Genomic DNA, 22,938 nt, shown 5'->3' on the forward strand with positions numbered 1-22,938 from the left:
CCATAAAATTTGTATTATGTGTCACATTTCATTTACACATATTAACATTAAGTTAAAATGGATAATAATATTCTATTGTAACAATAATAAAAATGATTCCAACTTATTCAAATACTAAAAGTTTTGTATTAATATTCGATTTTGGCTCATTGTCTTATGAAACATTTAAACCTTAAATATGAATAGATACATAATATAATTTAATAAAAACAACCCCAACGCTACTTATAATTGTAAGAAATATTTATAATATTTATATATAATTTTGCCCATATCAACGACATTCCCAATACTGCAATTTGAACTTGTTATGGACACTAAGAGTTCATGGTTATGCCTTTCGGTTTGACCAACGCACCCGCGGTTTTCATGGACCTCATGAACCGCGTTTCAAACCGTACTTGGACAAATGATTCATCGTCTTCATTTATGATATCCTCATTTATTCTAAGTCCAAATCCTTCAATGAAGAACACCTTCGTCTCATATTTGACATGCTAAGAAAGGAACAACTTTACGCCAAATTCTCCAAATGTGAATTTTGACAAAAAGAGGTTCAATTCATAGGTCATATTGTCAACGACAAAGACATTCATGTGGATCCAACCAAAATCGAAGCAATCAAGAATTGGATTCTCCAAAGTCCCCTACCAAAGTTCGCTCATTCCTTGGATTAGCGGGCTATTACCGTCGCTTCATTTCTAGCTTTTCAAAAATCATTGTTCCTCTCACCTCTTTAACACAAAAAGGGTACACCCTATGTTTGGGGCCCTAAGTAAGAGGAAGCTTTTCAAATTCTCAAGGATAAGCTTTGTAATGCGCCAATCCTTTCTCTTCCCGATGGTAACGACGATTTCATTGTATATTGCGACGCATCTCATCTTGGTCTCGGTTGTGTTCTCATGCAACGAGGCAATGCTATCGCATATACATCCCGAACTTAAGGTCCATGAGAGGAATTGCACAACTCATGATCTTTAACTCAGTTCTTTCGTCTTTGCCATGAAAATCTGGAGCCATTACCTATACGGTACCAAGTTTTTTGTCTTTACCGATCACAAAAGTCTCCAACACATCCTCAAACAAAAAGTACTCAACATGCACCAGTGCCAATGGGTTGAACGAAGCAATAATTATAACTATGAAATTCATTATCATCCCGGTAAAGCGAACGTGGTAGCTGATGCCCTAAGTCGTAAGGAGCATGTATATATCTTTTGTGCCCAAATCCAGACCGACATCCAATATCGTATCTTCGACCCCAACATTACTCAGTCATCGAAGGCAACATGTATGACAAAATGTCTTATGGTGTTGAACTACTAATCGAAACCAAACCCAACGAATTGCTTTATTTCATGAACCGACTGTGGATTCCCAATCGCGACGATCTTTGTTCTTCTATCATGCTCGAAACTCATAAAACTCGGTATTCCGTTCACCGCGGTGCAGATAAGATGTACCAAGATCTGTGTTCCTTGTATTGGTGGCCCGGTGTGAAAAAGGACATTTCACAATACGTGTCTAAATGTCACACTTGCGCTAGAGTGAAAGGCCGAGCACCAACTTCCTTCTGGTTTGCTTGTGCAACCAGAAATCCAGTGTGGAAGTGGGACAGTATAGCCATGGATTTCATCACCAAACTCCCATTAACATCTTCTCGTCATGATAGTGTCTGGGTATTCATCGATCGCCTAACCAAATTCGCTCATTTTATTCCCACACGTGAGGAGTTCAACGTTGAGAAGCTAGACCAAATCTACGTCAAGGAAATCGTTAGCCATCATGGTGTCCCTTTTGATATCATATTTGACTGTGACAGTCGTTTCACCTCTCGTTTTTGGGGTTCTCTACAAACCACCTTGGGTACACAACTTAATCTTAGTACGGCCTAGCATCCTCAAACGGATGGTCAAACCAAATGCACTATCCAAAAACTTGAGGATATGCTTCGATCGTGCGTCTTGGATTTTGGTGGTAACTGGAAGTTGCATCTGCCATTAATTGAATTCTCACACAACAGTTATCATTCTAGCATCAATATGTCTCTATTCAAGCCCTCTATTGTCGAAAATGTCGGTCTGCTGTTTGTTGGACTGAGGTTGGGGAATCCCAAATCACTAGTACCAAGTTAATCCAAGAAACAACCAACAAGATTCATAAAATCCAAGACAATCTCTATGCTGCTAGAAATCGACAAAAGTGTTATGCCGACCGAAAGCTACTACCGTGGTATTAGAAGGAGAATTAGTTTACCCCAAAGTTTCACCTTGGAAGAGAGTTTTCTAATTCGGAAAGCGAGGAAGGTTAGCTCCAAGCTAAGTTGGACAATTGAAAATTCTAGAAAGGACGGTTCCTGTAGTCTATAAACTTGATATGCCTGAAGATCTGAGGAACATTAGTCCGACTTTTCATGTTTTAAATCTAAAGAAGTACGTCTCCAACGAAGATCTCCGAGTTCCACTTGAAGACGTTCAAATCGATCCAACTATGCATTTTGTGGAGAAACCAGTCGAGATCATGTATCTAGAAATCAAGAAACTCAAGCGAAGTTGAATACCAATAGTCAAAGTACGTTGGGAAGCAAAGCGCGATGCTGAATTCACTTGGGAACGCCAAGACCATATAAAAACCAAATACCCACATCTCTTCCCGAAGTCCTCCGCATGAAGAAATTTCGGGACACATTTTTCTAAAGTAGGGGAGACTGTAATAATGTACTGTCAAGTTCGTTGCATTACTAATTTAATCCCCAGTTATTGTCAAATCTTTCATTTTGAATACTTGTAATCTTAATTTCATGACTAATGGAAACGTACCCCTTGACCCGCATAAAATATCAAGGTTTAAACCCAAATATCTACACCATGAATGTTGAATTACTCTCTTGCATATCATAGTACTCTGAAAACAGTGAACGTAGCCGAAAACCGTGTGCGAAACTGACGCGTCTAAAACATATATATAAAAATTTAAGTAAAACACAAATAAGGTTTTAAAATAGGTTTTCATCTACAACTAAACCACACACGAAAGGCAAGTGTACCTATCGTTTGTAACAAAGTGTCGGTTAGAACTGAGTATCAATCCATTGATACAACAACTTTCAAGTACTAAATTGTCACACCCAGACTTAGGGCCTAGGCATGTGACCAATCGTTGGTACATGTTTTGTAAATACATTAGTGTTGCAAGTTTTGTTTTAGCATAAGTCTTTAATATATAATATTCTCTTATAATTTACCGGGTTAAAATACCCGTTCAACGTTTATAAAGCTTGTTTGAGTAAATATCTTCTTTTCAGCGGAAGTCTTTGAATAAAATATTATTATACTGAAAACTTGGGTTTAAATAACCGTTTGATAATTCAAATACATATATCTTTATTGTATTTAGAAATAAAATATTTGAGCCATCAAATAGCATCTAATGACTGTATATCCAATCTTCTATTATGTCTTGCTTGTATGTTCTAACATTTCTGTTCTCCTGTAAAATGGTTAGAAAATACGTCAGCACACAACTGGTGAATGACGTTGACTCAGTTGTAAAATCTTTTCAATACCTTTGTGAAACCATCAATAATACCTCTGCGACTACTCATTAGGCACCCAACTCAATTGGGAAAAAATTAACCTAAGTACATGAACAATTAAATATATACACAATATCATTTCTCTGCAAAGTCCCGTAGACTTTCAGAGGCATGTTGATGATATGCATGTCCTCGGGGAACTCAGAGTCACCGTGTATGAATGTATCCAGACACATGTATACTTTTAATCAGAGTATCCGTTTCTTATTATTGTAACACAAGGTTTTTAGGATTCATAGATCCTATGCAAACATTCTGACTCTAATAGAATATGTAAAAGTTTAGGGCGTATTCATCTTTTCTGTTTATGATCAATTTCTGTAACTGATTTCTGTTTTCTGATTTCTTGCTTTTTTATTTGTTACCTCGGACCTATAGTACGACAATAACATTTGTATAAATAACTAGATCAATGATCTAGCTTCAGACCTTTAGTATGTGTTGTATAGCTTTAAACCTTGACAAATAATTTGTTTGTATAAAATATTTCGAGATTTAGTCCCTTTATTTATTTACCAATTATATGCTACGTTTTCTTCTTCATGAAGAAACATCTATACTGAGTTTCTTCTTTAAGAAGAAACATTAATTTAACCATAACCTTTGTATTTAAATATTACATTTCTTAATCATAAAGAAATACTATTTTGATTATACCCCTTATATATGAAAGCTTACGTTTCTTAATCATAAAGAAACATATTTTAATTATAACATTTGCTTATGAAAAATTATATTTTGCTTAATTGTAATCAAGGTTGAGGCTATACCCTCGACTATGGTATAAGCTATAATAATAATAATAATAAAATAATAACTTAAATGGGATCCCTACTTTACACGAGTATTTAGAGTTTAAACGCCTAACCTTGAACGGGCAATACTTCTACTTTATATCGCGTACTAATGTTTAAACCGTCGGAACCTCGACTCGACTCAAGACTCCGCACGAGCGTCAACGGAATTACGACTTGGGAATATATGCACTTTTTTGGGAATCGTACACCACAAATCTGTCGGTTACTCTATCTCTCTTATATTCTATTTTTATTTCTCCATTATGTTTTACAACACCAATTGAGCTCTTGTGTAATTCAAGAGATATGGGGTATATATTATAGTTTAACAGTTGGCTAAGTTTCTTATGCACTAAGTTTCATAATTGGTGATACTTGCTTAAGAAATGTGGCCTCTCAAAAGATTGATTGGTGTCATAATAAAAAAAGGTGGCATGCATTTAATTTATCTACTAGTAATTTTCATATTCTATTTTCAAAGATTCTATTGCTACAATTATATCATAATGAGTACTATTATCAATTATTAGTTTACGTACACTTGTTAAGTGCACGTATATAAACATGAATATAGATATAATATTTAAGTTATACATGTATAATTTTTATCATTAATATATATATATATATATATATATATATATATATATATATATATATATATATATATATATTCTGTAAACAGTCAAGGCACATATTTATAGCCACTTTTATTGTCGGTAACCTGACTCAATGATTCAAAACCCGTGCTCTACACCTATTAATATAACTGGTTGTTACTATGATAGTTTACTAAAAGGATCTCAAATTTTCACTATTAAATTATGTTTGAAAAAAGTGGCCTAGCAAATCTATGCGTATATGCTTGTTTTGATGGTTATCTATTTTAACACATGTCAAAATTGTAAAGAATGGTGTACGTACTTAAAGTGTTTGGCAAATTTTTAGTTTCATTTACAAGGCCTTTTAATAGTGCGTTTTGGTTATCTTATTACAAGCTTTATCTCTTTCATATTTATACACATGTGAAATGCTTTCACTTTCTTCTTCTTTTTTCATGTGGGATGAACTTCCTTATTTTCTTAACATGAAACGGTTTTATTTCCTTATTTCATTTTCTTATGTATTTTTCTTGAAAATATTTTTGGTCCTTTATATCTATTTAGTTGTCAAATTTGGACCGAAATTTTGAGGTTGCTACATCCGCCCCACATTGGAATGAATCTCGTCCTCGAGATTCATCGTCTAAAAATGTGGGTGGTTCTTACTTATCGATTGATGATTAGATGTCATCTAATTTGGTTCCCGTTGTTAAATATCTGAATGTAGTATGACTGAGATTTTCGATTTGTTGTTAACTTGCATATTTAAATGATGTATTCAGTCAATAGTTCAGAATATCATAAGTAAATATAAATTGCTAAACATAGTGATCAGTTATGCGTAACTATTTACGTTACCATTTTGTATTCTAAACATTTACTGATGTTAGCTAGGTTGCTGTTTGGATTAAATCTGTTGAATCTATTCCTTCTCAGATCCTGATCATTGATGTTCTTTGTATTCTGACAGTACCTTTGTACTTTGGCTTTAATCATCTATGCTACAATTAGCAATTGTATTTCTTAAATATTTTCGAGCTCTTTTTCTTTGATTTTTTGATCAACCCTACCCGGTACGTAATATTTCATCAGTTGTATTTCTTGAATGTCTTGTGGTTGATCAGAAATTCTTTATAATAATATATTGTACTCGTATATTTATATATTTTCTAACGTTTGACGTATCCTTTCCTTTCTAGTCATCCTTCTAGATGATAAGTTATCTCAACATGTTATTTGTTCTAAGTTTCAGAAAAACTTTTTTCAGTGTTTTAATTCTGATTATCCTTTAGAGGTAATGAATATAAGCATTCTTGTGTACTAACACGATCTTTATGCTAATGTTTCATTTATAATATAGGGAATTAAATACCCTAATTTGGTTTACAAAACTTCTCGTTTGAAAACGAGTTATAAGTAATGTACAAAAGTTAACTAATCAATATGACATTTCTTTGATATGATCTTGTTTGTTATAATCTTTGATTGTTTTCAGATGTCTCTCGTTTTATTCTAATGCTTATGTCTTGTCATACACTAGTCTTGAATAGCTTTTCTTTTCGGGCATTCAGTCTTAAAGTGGCCCGTTTCTCCGCATGTAAAACACACTCCTAATTTCTTTCGGCATTCTTCTACTGAGTGTCCTGCTCTTTTGCAGTATGCACAATTATTTGCATTTTATAATCTACATTTTCTAATATGTTTTCTTCCACAGGTTTTGCATGTTGACGTTGGATTATTTTCTTCTTTTTCTAACTTCTCGACGTATTTTGGTTCCTTGGTTTTTTGTTTCTTTGTCTTTCTTATTTTCTTCTTCTTGATTCCTTATCATATTGTTGATTAAGTATCCGGCCAATTCCATAGCCGAATCAACTGTTTGTGGAATATTGGATCGTACCATGTCTCTTATTTCTCTTGGTAATTCATATATATAACGAGTTACTTTATTATATTCTGGAGTTACTAGATGTGGAACCAGTCGGTAGTATTCTAGGAATTTTGTGTTATATTCCTCAAGATTAGTGCCAACAACCTTGTGATTCTATAACTAAGTTTGAATCCGATCCATTTCATGAATTGGATAAATTTTTTTATTATGAGACTTTGAATGTCTCCCATCTTAGATTATACATTGTTTCTCGACCCTTATTTTGAATTATGGTATTCCACCATTCAAGAGCTTCTCCCTTGAACATTTGTGAAGAATACTGGATAACTTCCTCACCGGTGCATTTTCTAATGATGATGATTGATTCTTGTTCTTCTAGCCATCTCATAGCGGCTATAGCATTCGTGTCTCCATAAAATTCTTTAGGATTTAGGCTTTAAAGTTCTTAAAGTTACATCCTTTTGGACTCTTAATTTCTTTCGTTTTTCACTCTTAGAATTGTTACCAAACGTACAGCTATCATGAGCTTTTTCCTTTCTTGAACGAATCGACTTACTTTGACTTCTCTTGTTAGATTTTGATTGACTTTGACTTGTAGAGATGTCCTTGATAGCGTCAAGAACGGGATTCATAGCTTCCTTAATAATCTTTTGAATTCCATCCAAATATTGGGCAGGAATTTCATTAATTTTATTTTCAAAGTTTTCTTCATTTCCAGTTTTCTTGGGAGGACTATTTTGAGAATTTGCGCTTTCTTCTCTTGACATACTACAATAAAACTTTAAAAGGTAAGTCCAATATTCGAAGAATTTAAAACATATCTTTTATTCACCTTTTAATAGTTACAAGAGTGCACACTATTTATTACAACTATAATGTTTACAACTACTAAGGTTCTTATTATCTATTTCTTCCAGCGAACAATTATTTTCTTAATCTTGCTGTCTTTCTTGATGTTTTTGCTAGTCTCCTTTTTTTTCCCTTTTCTTCCAACTCCATTTCCTTTTGGAGAATTGTTTCTGTTAATTTGGTAGCATCGATCTCATAACGAGTTAAGTTATCGTCAATGTGATACATTACTTCTAAGGAATTGTAATTTGTTTGCAGACCTTCATTTTGAGTGTGAGCAAAGTAAGGATCTTGAGTTGCCAGAAATTTAAAATAATCCTGTCCTTGAGGATATTCTTACGGATAAGTCATTACTTCTTTTTCTTTTGACTTTATTGGTTTTTCGGATCTACTTGATCCTGCTCCATGTATATTTTGATTTGGAATGATCTATTCTAATGGGATGTTAGTGTCGAAGGAATCTGAATCTTCCTCCATTTTTGTTTGGTATGAGTCTTCATCACTAGATACATGAATTGGGAGTAAAGCTGTCCCCATGAATTCTTTTCCTTTACCTAATAGTGGCTTAAATGATCCTCGACTAGATTGACGATCGGACATCTGTGCCACGTTATATTAGGGATAGGAAGACGCTCCTATCTTATCCGTATTTGTTATACCTTATCCATATCGGTTTTGATTAAAATTTTGATACTTTTTAACGAAGCATCTAATTTGCTTGAACTAGTATTTGTATAATAAGTTTTCAAAACTTATCCGTAACCAAAGACTAGGTATAATTAAATGCCTAATTCGCTAAGATTGATGGCTCTGATACCGACCTGTCACACCCCGACTTAGGGCCTAGACGTGTGACCAATAGTTGGGAGCTGTTTTGTATATACATCAGAGTTTTGGGTTTTGTTTTAGCGGAAGTCTTTAATATATAATATTCTTTTATAATATACCGGGTTAAAATACCCGTTCAATGTTTATAAATCTTGTTTGAGTAAATATCTTCTTTTCAGCAGTTTAAATACTAATTCAAATACATAATTCTTTATTATATTAAGAAATAAAATATTTGAGACATCAGATAGAATCTAATGGATATATATCCAATCTTCTATTATGTCTTGTTTGTCTGTGCTAACGTTTATGTTCTCTTGTAAAATGGTTAGAAAATACGTCAGCACACAACTGGTGAATGACGCTGACTCTGTTGTGAAATCTTTTCAATACCTTTGTGAAACCAACAATAATACCTATGTGACTACTCATTAGGCACTCAACTCAATTGGGAATAAATTACCCTAAGTACATGTACAATTAAATATATACATAATATCATTTATCTGAAAAGTCCCGTAGACTTTCATATGCATGTTGATGATATGCATGGCCTCGGGGAACTCCGAGTCACCAAGTATGAATGTATCCAGACACATGTATACTTTTAATCAGAGTGTTCGTATCTTATTATTTTAACACAAGGTTTTAAGGATTCGTAGATCCTATTCAAACATTCTGACTCTAAAAGAGTTTGTAAAAGTTTAGGGCGTTTTCACCTTTTCTGTCTATGATCAATTTCTGTTATTGATTTCTTGCTTCTTGATTTGTTACCTCGGACCTATAGTACGACAATAACATTTGTATAAATAACTTGATCAATGATCTAGCTTCAAACCTTTAGTCTGTTTTGTATAGCTTTAAACCTTGACAAATTATTTGTTTTTATAAAACATTTTGACATTTAGTCCATTTATTTATTTACCAATTATATGCTACGTTTTCCTCTTCATGAAGAAACATCTATACTGAGTTTCTTCTTCAAGAAGAAACATTACATTTACTATAACCTTTATGTTTAAATATTATATTTCTTAATCATAAAGAAATACTATTTTGATTATACCGTTTGTATATGAAAGATTACGTTTCTTAATCATAAAGAAACATATTTTAACTATAACATTTGCTTATTAAAATTATATTATGCTTAATTGTAATCAAGGTTCGGGCTATGCCCTCGACTATGGTCTAAGCAATAATAATAATAAAATAATAAGTTAAACGATATTCCTACCTTACACGGGTATTTAGAGTTTAAACGCCTAAGCTTGAACGAGCAGTACTTCTACTTTATATCGCGTACTAATGCTTAAACCGTCGAAACCTCGGCTCAAGACTCCGCACGAGCGTCAAAGGAATCACGGCTTGGGAATATATGAACTTTTTTGGGAATCATACACCACAAATATCTTGGTTACTCTCTCTCTCTCTCTCTCTCTCTCTCTTATATTCTATTTTTTATTTCTCCATTATGTTTTATAACATCAATTGAGCTTTTGTGTAATTCAAGAGATATGGGGTATATATTATAGGTTAATAGTCGGTTATGTTTCTTATGCACTAAGTTTCATAATTGGTGATTCTTGCTCAAGAAATGTGGCCTCTCAAATGACTGATTTGTGTCATAATAAAAAAAACGTAACATGCATTTAATTTATCTACTAGTAGTTTTCATATTCTATTTTCAAAGATTCTATTGCTATTATTATATCATAATGATTACTATTATTAATTATTATTTTGACATACATTTGTTAAGTGTACGTATATAAACATGAATATAGATATAATATTTTAGTTATACACATATAATTTTAATCATTAAAATTATATATATATATATATATATATATATATATATATATATATATATATATATATATATGGTTGATATCATTTAGGAACTCTAAAAAACTTAAGAACTCTTAGGAACCCTTAACAACCAAACAATTTTTAAATTTTTTTTATATATTAACATTATTTAAGAGTAGTTTTATCATATTTTATATAAATTTTTTTGATTACATATATTAATCACAAGTTTACATATATGTAAAATTTATGTACTAACAAATTTACATAGGGGTCAAACAAAACATAGATGTGTATAAAAACTAATTATCAAAATTGTAATTGTAGATATAGATATAAACAATGATAAAACTAATCTCAATGAACATTAACTTACAAAATTATTTATAAAAAACGTTAGTATTCAAGGGTTCTTCAAGTTCTTAAATAATTTTATAGTTCTGTAATGACACTCATCCTAAATATATATATATATATATATATATATATATATATATATATATATATATATATATAGATATATATATATGTATATATTCTGTAAACAATCAAGGCACATATTTATATCCACTTTTATTATATGTAACCTAACTCAATGATTCAAAACCCGTGCTCTACACTTGTTTATATGACCGGTTGTTACTATGATAGTGGCCTTGCAAATCTATGCATATATGGTTGTTTTGATGGTTATCTATTTTAACATATGTCAAAATTGTAAAGAATGGTATACGTACTTAAAGTATTTGGCAAATTTCTAGTTTCATTTACGAGGCCATTAATAGTGCGTTGTGGTTATCTTATTACAAGCTTTATCTCATTTATATTTATATCCGTGTGGAATGCTTCCACTTTCTTCTTCTTTTTTTTCATGTGGGTTGAACTTCCTTATTTTCTTAGCATGGAATGGTTTTATTTCCTCATTTCATTTTCTTATTTACTTATCTTGAAAATATTTTTGGTCCTTTATCTTTATTAAGTTGTCAAATTTGGACCGAAATTTTGACGATGTTACGTAAATCTTTGTAAATGACCAACCGGACAAGTAAATCTTAAGTTGAATTTTAATTAACTAAACTAGCATACGAAGAACACAAAGCAAGTAAATAAGCAGGAAATCAATCAATCCAACAAACTACATGGACATGAATCCGCTCTACTAATATGACAAAATAGCAATGATATGGCAAAAAATAATGAATCTAAACATAAATACTAGATTTCAATAAAGCAACATAATACTAGCAAATAATCATCATGATGGGTTTTCATCAAGAGATAAACATAGACTAAATTGTTTATCAAAACAACAAAGTCTCATAATCAAAGGAAAGCTAGCATGATCAACATTCAAACCACCTATGATTACACTGAAGTAGCCAAATTCATGAAATTAATATCAACTTATGAAACTTTAACTAGCAAGTCATCACCAAGTCAAAATTCATAACAACACTTATCAATTTTCCAATATTAAGTGTAGGGTTTTATGCTCATAAACAATATTATAACCAAGTTAAATTTTATTAGTCATTCCTAACTTAGTAATGTAAACAAAGAATAGATGAACATTCAATATTTACAAACAAACATCTAGGACATAGTCTTCCAACGTGAATGCCTAAACAGCTGTAAAACTAACAAGATTATGCAATTCTAACAATTATGAACACCATCAATATCAACTTATAAACTCTACCATACTTTTGAAATAAAACAAATTTACAAAAATCGCGCATATATAATATATCACATTAGCAAAAGTTTCAACATTGTTTAGATAGCAAAAGTAATTAGCCCAAAAGGCTTAATACAACTACAATCAAACTAGAAATATGATTAAAAATCATGTTCAAGAACAACTAAAAGTAAGTTAAGATCAAAGAAGGATTGAAGAATGGAATGATGGATCTTGAGGATGCTGGAAACCTTCAAACTCTCAAGGAACATATAAAATAATTTTCAAGAGTTGAGAGAGAATCACTAAGGCTCCACACACCAAAATGAAGAGAAAATGAGTGTTTATAAGCTTCTGGACAAAGTGCACGGTCATGCACAAAAAGTGCATGGTCTTGCACCGATTTGGTAAGCCAAACTTTCACTTTCTGATGACCAGAGTTGCAAGTTCCATAAAAGTGCACGGTCATGCACCAAAAGTGCATGGTCGTGCATTACCAGCACTTGCTAGTGCACTTTCAAAGTTAACATGTCTTGTTCTCGGCATCAGATAGTTCACGGGCTCGTCTTCTCGGAAGTGCACGATGGTGCACATTCAGCTTATCACGTTACCAGATGTGCACAGGTTCCAATAAAGGTGCACCATCATACCCATAAAGTGAATGATGGTGCATTTGCTCAGCATGATCATGCACTTTCTTAGCATGATCATGCACTTGCTCAGCATGGTCATGCACTTTCTTAGCATGGTCATGCACTTGCTCAGCATAGTCATGCACTTTCTTAGCATGGTCATGCACTTTTGGCAGATTCTTGGTTTTTGTCCGAAAAACGCCACCTTTTCGTCATTTCATCGTCGGGCGGGCTTCTGGACCTACAAATTCATAAATAACTCAAATAAGTACTAAATACAACGAATTTGCATGGAGTTAAACCAAAATAAGAGGATAATTCGATGCTAAAAGATGTACACTTTGTGCTACATCAAACATCCCCACACTTGAACTTTAGTTGTCCTCAAGCAAATGAAACAAACTCCACAAAAACAAGAATAACCCAGAAGCAATAATCATTCAAAGTTTTAAAAGATTTACAAGCAATCACTATTTATGTTTCCAAACAAGCCTATTAAAATGAAAACATAATCTAAAGAACATTACATTTGTTGCCATCACATTCCCACCTTGCAAACCTCAAAATGTTCACACATACACTCAGCTATTAAAATGAAAACATAATCTAAAGAACATTACATTTGTTGCCATCACATTCCCACCTTGCAAACCTCAAAATGTTCACACATACACTCAGCTATATTTAGTGATCATGCATGGAATATTGTATGTTGAAAACAGTCAATGCCAAGACAATGGCCAAACAAAGCATAGGCTTGTTTAAGGCTCAATTATAACAGACACATACATAGCATAAAACACGAGTACTTGAGGGTTGTAATTTGGCTTAGGGTTAGGGAGAGGAATTTTTTATAAGAAAAGTGGCTAAATGTCTAGAAAATCCAAAACTAAGCTAGCTATAAATAAAAACTAACTAAACCAAGTGGTCTAAAGGAGTCGAGAGCCAACGAACCAGAAAATTGCTCTTTGAAATCAAACTTCATCAATATGGGATGAACCAAATTTCTTATTCTTCTTTTATTTTCTTGTAACAATTATATTTATTTATTTATTTTTTATTTTTTTACCAAAGGTTATACAAATGAGTATAAACTAATAAGACACTTTGGGAGATAGCATTGTGCTTCTAATATTACCAAGTGATAAATACATAAAAATGAAATGAAAAATAAACAAGATAACTTAGCCGAACCGGAATTCTAACCAAAAATGGGTGAAATATAAAAGGCTTATGGCTAAGTGGGCGATAAAAATAGGGCGAAAAAAAAAACACGGGAAAAGGCTAAAGATGAGCTGCTAGGGGAATAATGTGGGTAAGGGAAATATAAGTGAAAAATGGCTAGATATGGGTTTATCCTAAATTCCAAAAGTTGTTTATACTATGTATGTGTATATGGTTTGAAATGCATGCCAAAAACAAGTTCTACTTTGCAATAATCACCCGTCTCACTCAATTGCCCACAAAAACATGAGCAAAAACAACTGACGAGGCTAACTCACGAAAACATGCGGAATGGGGAATTTTTGCAAAGTAAGACTGTGAATCTTTTGTTTTTGATGTTTAAATGTATGTCTTTTTAAATATTTTTGACTTTGAAGTCTTAAAGATTTGTGCTTCAGGACAATGCAATTAAAGTTTGAATTAAAAATTGCTTAATGGTTATAATCTGTTACAAAATTATTTTTTTGGGGGGTTTTACAAAAATATTTTCATTATAGACAAACAAAGTTAAATTCCCTTCCCACACTTGAATTGTACAACGCCCTAACAGTAAAGTGCAAAAGAGAGAACATAAAAACTCCCCTAAAATCCAGAAAGCTGCCAGACTCGGCAATGTATAATCCAAAGACCTGGCAACGCGATCGTGAGCGTCCAACAACCTGGTAAAAAACCAAAACAAAACAAAAAAACACCAAAATATGCCCCTAACATGCTCAATAAACACAACGAATCTCAAATCCATAACATAGCCATACCAAAGAACCGCATCCACAATACAATCCATTAGATAAAATCTACCACCAACAAAGTACTACACATATAAACATAAACACAAAGTAACACAAAAAACATAAAAACTACGAAATTCCTAAACATTCTAAATTTTGAAGCAGTCGATAGCTAGACTCACACTCCCCACATTTATTTCATGGGGTGGAGGGTGAGAACCTCCAATGCAACCTCGACCGACTCACCCAAATAGTGTTTCAAACGGTGACCGTTCACCTTGAAGATGCGTTCATCCTCATGGCCGATCTCCACGGTACCGTAGTCGAATACTTGCCTCACACTAAAGGGGCCGAACCATCGGGATTTTAACTTCCCGAGGAATAAACAAAGATGAGAGTTGTAAAGCAACACACGCTCTCCCACTTGGAATTGTTTGTGGTCCTTCAAGCGAGCGTCATGGAGCTTTTCGTCCTCTCCTTGTAAATTCTCGAGTTCTCATAAGCTTGGCCTCTCAATTCCTCAAGCTCATGAATCTGACCAAACTTGTTTTTGCCCGCACATGAAAGGTCAAGATTAGCACTTTTGAAATCCCAATAGGCTTTATGCTCGAGCTCAATATGGAGATGACACACTTTCCTGTACAACAATTTGAACAGTGTCGTACCAAGCGGTGTTTTGTAGGCGGTATGGAAAGCCCACAATGCGTCATCCAACTTCTCGGACCAATACTTACAGTTCTGACAAACCATATTTATAAGGATTCTTTTGATACCCCGATTGGTGACCTCAACCTGCCCGCTCGTCTGCGGGTGATATGGTGTAGAGAAGTGATGATGAACACCACATCGGGACAATGCCTTTTCCAATTGGGCATTACATAAATGAGTCACACGGTCACTGATCAATGCTTTGGGGCACCAAAGTGAGAAAACAACTTCTTCAAGAACTTCACCACTGACCTAGCATCATTAGTGGGCAAGGCTTGCACCATGGCCTACTTTGAAACATAGTCAACGACTACTAGGATGTAATGCTGGCTGGAAGAAGTTGGCAAAAGGTCCCATGAAATCGATGACCTTCACATCAAAAACCTCACAAACCTAAATCGGTCACCGGGGTATCTCATCTCGTGATGAGATGTTCCTTGCCCTTTGGAAAACATTACAAGACTGCACCATGTCATAAGCATCACATAAGATGGTTGGCCAAAAGAAATTGGCGTCAACAACCTTCTTCACGGTGGATGTGGCTCCATGGTGTCCTCCGATCGGGCCCTCATGGCAGTGACTCAGGATTTTGCGTGCTTCATTACCATACACGCACCTACGCACGAGCTTATCGGCTCCAACACGAAACAAATAGGGATCCTCCCAAAAATAATGATTAACATCAGAAAAGAATTTCTTCTTTTGCTGGTGAGTAAGGCCCTTTAAAACGATCCCACTCGCGAGAAAATTCGCGATGTCCGCTAACCAAGGATGTTCATCATCTCGCGTCTCGATATGCATGAGGAACTCGCAGGGGGTAATTGTCATTTACGTGGACCCCCACCTGTTCCGATGAAGCTAAGCACTCAAGACGAGAAAGATGATCAACCGCGACATTCTCAGCGCCCTTTTTGTCACAAATCTCAATGTCAAATTCCTACAGCAATAAAATCCAACGAATGAGTCTCGGTTTCGCATATTGTTTATTAAAAGATAACGAAGTTCTGCATGATCCGTGAACAAGATGGTCTTAGAAAGGACAAGATATGACCGAAATTTATCAAATGCAAAGACAACTGCAAGGAGCTCTTTCTCGGTAGTCGTGTAATTCTCCTGCGCGTCATTCAGGGTCCTGCTCGCATATTAAATTGGGTGAAAGTTCTTGTCCCGTCTTTGACCTAAAACTGCCCTGATTGCAAAATTGTTGGCATCACACATCAACTCAAAAGGAATAGTCCAGTCGGGGGCTACCATGATAGGAGTGTTCACCACTTTCTCTTTCAACAACTCAAATGCACGAAGGCACTCGGAGGAGAAAACGAACGAGGCATCCTTCTCGAGGAGCTTAGTCATCGGTCGGGCGATTTGGGAAAAGTCGTTTATGAATAGCCGATAAAAACCCGCGTGAACAAGAAAACTCCTAATAGACTTCACCAAATTTGGTGGCGAAATCTTATAAATGGTATCAGTTTTGGCTCGATCGACCTCAAAGCCCGCCTGTGAAATCTTATACCCTAAACATAATGCCCTCCTTCACCTTGAATTGGCATTTTTCCCAGTTAAGAACAAGGTTGGCTTCTTCGCACCTAGCCAACATTTTCTCCAAATTTCTCAAACAATATTCAAAAGAACTCCCAAAAACATAAAAGTCATCCATGAAAATCTCCTTGGAGTCCTCGATCTTATCATGAAAAATCGCCACCATACATCTCTGAAACGTGGAAGGGGCATTACACAATCCAAAGGGAATCCGTCGGTAGGCGAATGTGCCATAGGGACATGTGAATGCCGTCTCATCCTAATCCTCGTGAGAGATGGGGATTCGAAAATATCACAAGAATCCATCGAGAAAACAATAGAAAATTTTTCCCGACAGTCGTTCTAACATCTGATCAATGAATGCGAGGGGAAAATGATCATTTCTCGTGGCTTCGTTGAGTTTGCGGTAATCAATGTAAACTCTCCATCACGTGACGGTATGAGTAGGAATTAAATCGTTTTTCTCATTCATCACAATCGCCATACCGCCCTTTTTGGGACAACTTGCACCGGGCTCACCCATAGGGAATCAGAAGTAGGATAAATCAATCCAGCATCGAGTAGCTTGATGACCTCTTTCTTCACAACGTTTTGTATATTAGGGTTGAGATGCTGCACCACAGGTTTGTACTCCTCCTCCATCAAGATCTTACGGGTACAAAAGGATGGATTGATCCCTTATATATCCATGATCTTCCAAGCGATCGCAGGCTTGTGCCTTTTGAGAACGGTGAGCAATTTAACCCTATCCTCACCAGACAAACTCAAAGAAATGATAGCAGGCAAGCGGGACCCATCCTCCAAAAAGGCACACTCTAAATGGAGCGGGAGTTCCTTAAGATCAATGGATGGTGGGTCCTCAACAGAAGGTTTTGCCTTAGGTTCGCCAATGCGATCAACATCATCGATTTTCTTCAAACACTCAGGAGGCTCGTGGTGTACGCCATAGACCAACTCCTCAAGTAGAGGCTCAATGGAAAGGTCAAATGCCTCTCCACTAATCTACTAAGTATCCAAAAAACTCTCCTCACGCGTCTCATGAAGGTGTTCACACACACAAGAATCAATGGTACCAATATAAAGCACTTCATCATGATCCTGTGGGTGTCGAATGGATTTCCCAATATAGAAGGTCACCTCCTCGTCTCCAACTCTAAGAGTGAGTCTGCCGGTCCAGACGTCAATGAGAGCTCTAGCAGTAACTAGGAAAGGAAGACCTAGTATAAGTGGTACATTTTTATCCTCATCCATGTCTAAGATCAAAAAATAGACAGGAAACACGAATTTTTTGATTTTCACAAGCATATTCTCAAATATACCGCGAGGATATTTCACTGAATGGTCAGCAAGCTGGATGCTAATGCGAGTAGGCTTAGGCTCACCTAGGTCTAGTTTGGAAAAAACAGAATAAGGCATCAAGTTTATGCTAGCACCTAGGTCGGCTAAAGCATTACTAACCAAAAACTACCGATAAAACAAGGAATGGTGAAACTGCCCGGATCGGTCATTTTTGGGCAGTTTATTCTGAAGGACCTCGAAACACTCCTCTTTCAAAGTAACACAAGAAAGCTTCTCCGACTTCTTCTTATTCGAGAGGACCGGACTTAGCATACTTCGGCATTTCTTTCAAGGCATCAAGGAACGGAAGATTAATGTGTAACTGCTTAAAAAGCTCTAAGAATTTCCCGTACTGCTCTTCCATCTTCCGCTTCTTTAAACGGACTGGGTATGGAATGGGAGTAGTGGTGTTAATCGGGTCAACCCGATAGGGTTTCGGGTTAATCGGATCGGGTTATTCGAGTTTTAAAAAAGAAAAAAATAACCCGTAACCTGACCCTATTAAGGTTCAGGTTTGTCAGGTTCCGGTTAATCGGGTTTAGGGTTAGCCGAGTCGGGTTAATCGGGTTGGTCGGGTTACTCTATAATTTTAAGCTTGATTTCCTAGTTCTTTACATTAGATTTATAGATCTTAGCCATGATTCAATATTTTATTCAAACTCCCCTAGGATGTACTATAGTACTAGAGCTTGGGGGTGTTCACGGTCCAGTACTTGAACAAAAACTAATGGCTTAACCGTCTCTCTAAAAGCTCTTGATATCCCTTATCTATGACAAAAAAGCAGAGGCTTTTGTATATACGTTTCGGGCATATTTGTTTGTGTGTGAATATATATATGTGTGTGTATATATATATATATATTTAAGAATATGGTCTCTGGAATAATTTTAGCTAATTGATTATAATTATTTAGTACAACATCATTTCAAAAATAGTAATTAACTGAAAAGGCAGAAAAGGCATGCAAGTTTTAAAACCGATTTGTGTATCATATATAATTGGTTAATGAGAATTTAGATTGGTATTTAGAAATAAGTCAATAACAAAAGCAAACATACTCTAACTTTATTGCAGATTAAAAAGAATGAGAATTTGCTATGTTGGCAAGAAAGATTGAGTTAAACTAATTAAGCCCAATATAATTATTATATAGTATAAACGTAAAGTGTAACTATTAATCGGGTTATTCGGGTTAACCCGAAACCTGATTTTCTTTCTATAAAAGACCCGAAACCCGACCCTAATAACTATCCGGGTTAATCGGGTTAACCCGAATAAACTGATTAATACTTTTTGACCTGACTAACCCGACCATAATTAGCTTATTCGGGTTCTGGTCGGGTCGAGTTAATCGGGTTCGGGTATTTTGGACACCCCTAAATGGGAGGAACATAAGTCCTGACTAGATCACTGGGTTGTTTGTTACTTGCTGGATCTAGCCTTGAGTGCACCTCACTAGGAGTCTCAGTCTCGATCTCATCAGCAATCGGTTTTGGTGTGGAAAGCGATGCATCAACAAGAATGGTAGTCCTACCACTCCTCAAGGTAATAGCCTTAGCCTTAGCATTTGGATTCCTTTTGGTGTTATTGGGAAGGCTACCATGTTGTCTCCCATAGAAAAGTTGAGCAATCTGTCCAACTTGATTTTCGATGGTTTGCATGGACGCTTTCTGATTCCTCAACTCAAGATCGTGCCTCTTGAGAGTCTCATCAATTTTCAGGTTCCTTTGCTCAGCCAATTTTTTTGAGGTCCCGGTCTTAGCCAAAAGTTGGGATAAAAGGCTTTCAACACTAGTCCCCCCACCTGACTGATTACCACTGCTGGAACCCTGAAATTGAGGCTTTTGCTAGTAAGATTGATTTTGGGTTTGACTTTGATAATTTGGCTTTTTGTCATAACCCAGTGGCATTTGTTTTTGATTTCCACTACCGTCTTTCCATCTGAAATTGGGTTGGTTTCTCCATCCCGGAAATTAGGTGTTGTTGTAGGCATTGTTTTGGCGGCCTAAAAAATCAACATCCTCCACCACGATGGCCTGCTGGCACTGATTGGTCTTGTTTTTTTCGGTCACACACCTCACAATGAGAACTAGATTTGCGGGGTGCTTGTGATAAGCTGCCTTGGATATGAGGAATTAGGAAAAAGTAAATAAAAAGAAAGGAAAAGTCCAGTATTTGACGAAGATATTTTTATCAATAAATAGGAATGAGTGTTCGATATAGGGGATAGAATCCATCTGCTCTTTCTCTCTCCATTTTTCTTCCCCTCTAACGCAGGGGCCTGGCGGCGGGCGCGGGAGGAAGAAAGCTAAGAGAAGACGCTCATCTCTTAGGTCTTTTTTTTTCAATGCAGGAAAACCGTCAGTAGCCTTCCTCCCAAGGCGAGCGAAGTGACGTGAGGCGAGTGTCTGAGTGAGTTGAGTGAGGAAGTGAGGGCCCTGAGGAAGCGGAGAGAGCGAAAGATGGATCGGGTTTCACTGTTGTGTTGGTTAATGCCCAACCACCTTCAAGAAGGCAAAGAAGTCAACTTCATAACCAATGAGAACTAGATTTGAAAAGATCGGATTGCATTTGGTCAAATATTTTAGTAAGAGCTTCAACCTGGGCGGAGACAAGGGTGTTTGAATCAACGTGATTAACACCCTTAGAGGAAGGAATACTACGAGGCGGATTTACGTAAAAATCTTCTTATCAGCTTTCTCGAAGATATAAAGCGCCTCATTTGGGGTACACCTACGAAAATCTCCTCCCGCAACCTGATCGACGACCTGCTTTTGTGCCTCGGATAAAGCGTCAAAGAATGTACGACACCGAAGCCTGCGATTCAAACCGTGATAAGGGCATTTTCTCAACAAGCCCTTGAACCTCTCCCATGCAGCAAGAAGTGACTCGTCATCATCGACACAAAAACCAGTGATGTTTGCTTGGAATTTGGCAGTTTATCAGGTGGGAAATGTTGAAGAAGAAACTGCTCAACTAATTGATTCCAATTGGTGATGGAGCCGGAAGAGAGTGACTGTAAACACTCTAGAGCAGACCCGCGAAGTGAGAATGGAAAAAGTCTAAGTTTCACGGCATCATCAGAATACTTATTAATTTTTAATGTCACACATAATCGAAGGAAATGTGAAACGTGATCATGAGGGTCCTCGTTCTAGAGACCATGAAAAGAAACATAATTTCAACCATATGAATGATGCTCGACTTGATCTGGAAACTCACTTCAATATCGGGCTGCGTGACACTACTGCCATAAGCTTCAAGTGATGGTGTGGCAAAGTCTTCCATGTGACCTTGATTGTTCGGGTCCGCCATCTCGTTTTCTTCTACCTCAGGGGTGTCGGTATCCTCCACTTCTTCATTTTCAATGACCTCGACAACCTCGCGTTCTCTCCTCCTCTAACCTTCTCAAAGATGTCACTCGGGCTTAGAAAGAGGTGAAACAAGCTCAGGACCGGGCTTGGTGGACATTCATCACCCGGAAGAACACGGAACGGAAAACGAACAAAGACACGGAAACTCACTAGAAGCTAAACTAATATAAAAAATAAGATGAATAAAAATGAAATAAAAGAAAATAGCATAGATCAAATGTATAAACAAGGCTAATAAAAGACTCGGATCGTTCCTTAAAAATCACCATGTCCACGGCAACGGCGCCAAAAAATTGACGCGTGTGAATATATTTATAAATATAAAATAGGTTTTCACCTATAACTAAACCAAACATGAAAGGCACGTGTACCTATCGTTTGTAATAAAGTGTTGGTAAGAACTGAGTATCAATCCATGGACACGGCAACTTTCTAGTACTACATCTTTGTAAATGACCAAGAGAACAAGTAAATCTTATGTTGAGTTTTAATTAACTAAACTAGCATACGATGAACACAAAGCAAGCAATAAGCAATAAATAAATCAATCCAAAAAACTACCTAGACATGAATCCACTCTACTAACATGACAATATAGCAATGATATGCCAAAACATAATGAGTCTAAACATAAATACTAGATTTCAATAAGGCCACCTAATACTAGCAAATAATCATCATGATGGGTTTTCAATCAAGAGATAAACATAGACTAACTTGTTTGTCAAAACAACAAAGTCTCATAATCATAGGAAAGCTAGCATGAACAACATTTTAACCACCTAAGATTACACTAAAGTAACCAAATTCATGAAATTATGTAAACTTATGAAACTTTAACTAGTAAGTCATCACCAAGTCAAGAATCATAACAACACTTATCAATTTTCCAATATTAAGTGTTGGGTTTCATACTCATAAATAATATTATAACCAAGTTAATTTTTACTAGTAATTCCTAACTTAGTAATGTAAACAACGAAAAGATGAACATTCAAAGTTTACAAACAAACATCTAGAACATAGTCTTCCAACACGAATGCCAAAACATTTGTATAACTAACAATATTATGCAATCCTAACAAGTATGAACACCATAAATATCAACTTATAAACTCAACCATATTCTTGAAATAACATCAATTTACCAAAATCATGCATAGATAATATATCACATTAGCAAAAGCTTCAACATTGTCTAGATAGCAAAAGTAATTAGCCCGTAAGGCTTAATCAAACTGGAAATAAGATTACAAATCATGTTCAAGAACAACTGAAAGTAAACTAAGATCAAAGAGGGATTGAAGAATGGAATAATTTATCTTGAGAATGGTGGAAGCCT

The 22,938-nt window shown here is 35.5% G+C and overlaps 1 non-coding gene across 1 annotated transcript; it reads left to right on the forward strand.

The window, feature by feature from the left end:
* Positions 1-21,048: 21,048 nt before the first annotated feature.
* Positions 21,049-21,155, forward strand: LOC143531789 (small nucleolar RNA R71). The gene has a single exon (XR_013135084.1). It is a non-coding gene; the product is annotated as a small nucleolar RNA R71 (small nucleolar RNA).
* The last annotated feature ends 1,783 nt before the right edge of the window (positions 21,156-22,938 follow it).

Source organism: Bidens hawaiensis, unplaced genomic scaffold, assembly GCF_021521415.1.
Source record: "Bidens hawaiensis isolate Kalapana, Puna unplaced genomic scaffold, B.hawaiensis_p1.1 tig00009238_1, whole genome shotgun sequence".
Taxonomy (NCBI): Eukaryota; Viridiplantae; Streptophyta; class Magnoliopsida; order Asterales; family Asteraceae; genus Bidens; species Bidens hawaiensis.